This window comes from Mus pahari, chromosome 5 (assembly GCF_900095145.1).
Source record: "Mus pahari chromosome 5, PAHARI_EIJ_v1.1, whole genome shotgun sequence".
NCBI lineage: Eukaryota > Metazoa > Chordata > Mammalia > Rodentia > Muridae > Mus > Mus pahari.
The window spans coordinates 77,840,847-77,845,509 of NC_034594.1; the positions used below are offsets into that span (position 1 = coordinate 77,840,847).

A 4,663-nucleotide genomic window follows, 5' to 3' on the forward strand; every position below is an offset into this window, starting at 1 on the left:
CCTATGTGAATCTGATCCCTAGCAGGAGATGACATCTTCCATAACCAGAAGATGCATCACATGAGTTTGAAGTTCCAGCTTCCTGGACACTTACTGTTTTTACTTCCTGAGCCCCCAAACCCCCCTTCTTGCCACATGTAGAAAGTGATATATTTTGGAGGAAACTACTATGTAACATTCTACTCAGTCATTCTTTTCCCAGTCTGTCATTTTTACAAACATGTATTTTAGTACTTGTCAAAGAAGACTGGAGTTTTCAAATCACTGTATATTTTCTTCATCTCTTTTAATATCTATAGGCTCTAGAAACAAGATGTCATGTAATACTTTATAAGAAAATGGTTTTGAAAGTAGATGTGGGCTAAAGGAATTTCACATATTCTTAATCTGTTTCAATGTGAAAGCCCAATATCTAACCAAAAGGAAATCATGGATAGTTTTAACATTGCTGTAGTGAACAAACAATAGAACCCAGAGATGAAGACTGTTAGGAATTTTTACAAGAAACTGAGCCTCCAGATACTATTTAGGGAGTAATGATGAGTCCTGAGTTCACCTACCCAATACTGTGAAAGCAGGGCATGAACATGGCTATCTGCCTATCATTTGAGTGCCAGGGAAGCAATATCAGTAGAGATCCCAAGAGCTTTCTAAATAGCAATCCTACCTGAAATAATGGGTTCTGGGTTCAGAGAGAGACACCTGTCTCAAAAGCAAACAAGGTAGAGTGATAGATGAAGTTATCATATACCCTGGTCTGTCTGGCTCCACATGAGCTCATGTGGAGGCTATTATTGGCACATTCACTTGAATGTATCATACACACACATACACACACATGAACCCACAAACACACACATCACATCACATACACATATATACAATGTCTGTACTCAAACATACTTTACAATCACATACAGAACATACATTATACATATGTATACACATGCTACACTCACATGAAAATTTAAACAGAAACATTTAAAAAGATTCATATTATATACTTACCTGAAGTGTTCTAGCTAAGAGAACAGATTAAAAACTTCCTCTGTTTGGCCCTGTAAACAAGACTCAGAGTAAACAAAAGAGGGATGCAAATTGTGAAAAAAAAGTTTAAAGTAAAAATAGGCTAGCTAAAAAGTACACAGCAGGTAAGAGAGGCAGTGAGTAGTAAGCTGAGAAAAATACAGCTACGACCTCACACTTTCCCAGTGGGAAACTAGAAAGAGAAACCTCACTGAAAGGTGAAGTCAAGAAGCCTTAGTGAAAATAATGTTCAGTACTACTCATTGTACCATCCCACAGTTCTTCCTCCAGTTGTGCCTGATCCATTCTTCATAATACAATGAATGATTTGTCCTAGACCTCTTGCTGCCTATTTCTCTGTCTACAAGTTGAAGGGACTGTTCAACACTGGCCATGCTTCCCATTGGCCTTATGATGTGTGCTAATATCTTTTCAAAAGGAAAGCTCATGGTCTTTATTGATTGAGCTCCTCTGGGTTTCATCTGGTAAATAGACCTGAAGTTAAGGTTTTGCCTTAGTCAATGTTTTCTTAAATTGTTGTAACATTGGATGAAAGTGGTATTAGTGAACTGTACAAAGGTTAGATACAGGATATGCCTATGTTTGCCAATATATTTTCCTGGTTAATTAAGCATAAATTAGACACTTGAGCAGAAGTTATATCATGCAATTTAAAGAGAATATATGAATTACAAATATGAAATTACCAAATATGTGAATTAATCATAAACCAGGGATTTAGTTGGTAGACACCATGCTGGATATCCTTGGTTGTCAATTATGGATCTAAATATTACTAGTAGCTATACCACTGGAAATACCTTTCAAGTAAGAAGAGTCACCCTAAATATGGGTGGTACCTTCTGGTGGGAAGCAGATAAAAGGAAGGCTGAAAGAAAATATTTGTTCCTTCTCTCATTGCCTTCCAATGCTGCCAGTGAGTTATAACTTTTCTGTTGTGGCCACTACTGACAAAGCTTCCTCTTTGGACTTAAGACCAGCATCCTTCGGGCCTACTGTCCTAGATGGGAATCAGTTAGGCATTCAGATACATGATCTCAGTAGATAGTCATTTCTCAACTGCGTTGATATGAAGATTCCTATTGTCTAATTACACAGCCTCTAGAATGTAGACTCATCTAACAAATCCCCATTTAGTATATAATGATTCTATAAGTCTGTCTTTAAGGAACACCTCCATTCTGTAGACGGACCTAAAAACCCAAATTTGAAAAACAAAACAAGACAAAACAAAAATATCCAATAAAATTAGGTTAGTGATACTATGCATTTCAATCCCAAGGGAAATCAGCATTTCATGAACTAGTGACATTTACTGCAACATGTCATTGAAATAGTAGATTTATATGCAGTCATTTGTATATAATGTGAATTACTGCTTTGTGACACTGAATTAAACAATATAATAGCTTTGGTGGCATACGCCTTTAATCCCCGCACTCGGGAGGCAGAGACAGGCGGATTTCTGAGTTTCAGGCCAGCCTGGCCTACAGAGTGAGCTCCAGAACAGCCGGGGCTACACAGAGAAACCCTGTCTCGAAAAAAACCAAAAAAAAAAAAAATTTACAGGCTGAGCGTGGTGGTGCATGCCTTTAATACCAGCACTTGGGAGGCAGAGGTNGGTGGATTTCTAAGTTCGAGGCCAGACTGGACTACAAAGTGATTTCTAGGACAGCCAGGGCTACACAGATAAACCCTGTCTCGAAAAAAACAAACAAAAAAATATTTAACACAGCAGGGAGCTAGGGTTAAAGCTCATTTGATAAAAATAAAAGTACTTAGTTTACAAGCATGAGGACCAGCATACAAACCCAAAGTTCACATACAAAGCTAAGCACACTAACACTTAACAATAATTTCAAGGGAAGTACAGGTCCTTGGAGTTTGTTGACTAGACAACATTTTGGGGGATCTAGACTAACCAAATTCTTTCTCAGGTTACTTTATGAAAGAACAAATGGAACATTAATTCTCTGTTCTCACTCAGGGAAAGATGCTGGACACAGGGCTTAGAGAGATTAATGTTGCAGCTTCTAGAGACCCAACTCTTCACCATGAGCTATGTTTATCATTCCCAAGTCAGCTGTGTCCAAGGTATCCTGTGCTTTCTTTGCCAACATTGCCTTAGTTCTATTGCCTTTGCCCCTTAACAGTATATAAAATGTTTTACTTTTTAATCAACTTTCATAACATAAGACAAAGTCTGCAAAAGACCTCCCACTCCCTGATTTTCTTATCTTCTCTATGTCCTTTAACTTCTGATTTCCTAGTCTTCTCACTATTACTGAAGAACAACCTACTGGTCCATGTAACAGCCCAGCCTATTTGCTATTCCTAAGGCCAGTAAAAAGCCTTGTTTCAAATTCAAAATGAATGTCACCTAAGAACCAAAGTTTAGATTGACCTCTTGCTTCTGTATGCATATATGTGTACCCCCCCACACACACGCACACTATTAAATCTACTTAGTTTTTGGATTTCAGATCAAGCTTGCCACCCTAGTTGCATACTGCACTTAAATGACCATGGTTTGCAAAGAATATTTAATCATATTTCTAAATCTAATTTTATATTTTCAAAATCTACATTTTTATGAATTCATTTCTATGTTTTGAAATTTTAAGTAAAATTAATTTGTAAAGTTGTTGACGCTCACTACAGAAAACTTTTGCAAGATAAGCCTCATAATTTTGTGAATATTTAAGTGTATTTTTTATTAATTTGTGAATTGTGTCTGCTTTCATGGCAAAATTGCTGTATTTTTTACAGTTTAGTGTTAAAACCTATTAGTTTTATTTGGTTTTATCAACTTAAATATAAAATAAGAAAAAATTAGAATGTTATCAATACATTAAATATCTTAAATACGTTAAATAAGTAAAAACTGAACTTTTTTTTGTCTCCAGCTGCCTTTAAAAACTCCTTTGACAGTATTATTTTTTTATTTTTATTATTTTTTTATTTTTTGGCAGTTTTGAAACTTTATTTGACATTGAGCAGGTTAGTTTTCATCCACATTGACCGTCTGTAGATTTTTGAATGTGGTAACAGGCATGTAAGTAACCAGCATGTAAGAGCTTGTTTGGGGAATTCTCATTCTCATTCCGTTTTCTGACAAGCGTACTCAGATGCGATGTGGAACGTTCCTTATTCCCTTGGCCCAGACGGCTTTATTGAGCATGGTGTCAATGTTCACATCTGGTGTTCCCATTTCCTTCATGGAAAACTTCTGAATTTCTTTGAGTGCTCGAGGAGCACGCTTCTTGAAGCCCACTCTATGGATGCGTTTGTGAATGTTGATGGTGTATTCTCAGGTCACCACGTCGTTGATGGAAGAAAGGCCCTTCTTCTTGCCACCCTTCTTTGTGGGAGCCATTCTGCCAGGCCCAAGTTGGAAAGGGATAGTATTATTGTGTCATTTCCTAATCCATCCTGGAAGCATATTGTTTTGATATTTTCTCTGAGTGAGGGATCTGCTCAGTTTATTATCAAATGAGGAAGATGTCTGTACTTTGGAAGGTCAATAATCTAGGACAGGGGTAGTCACAACATCCATTAAAGATAAAAGTCTTGATAATACTTACATACTTGACTCAATTTTGTAAAATCCTTGTTT

General features: G+C 36.8%; 1 pseudogene; it reads right to left on the reverse strand.

Moving 5' to 3' along the window:
* Positions 1 to 4,047: 4,047 nt before the first annotated feature.
* LOC110322349 lies at positions 4,048 to 4,444 on the reverse strand (annotated as a pseudogene).
* Positions 4,445 to 4,663: the final 219 nt, after the last annotated feature.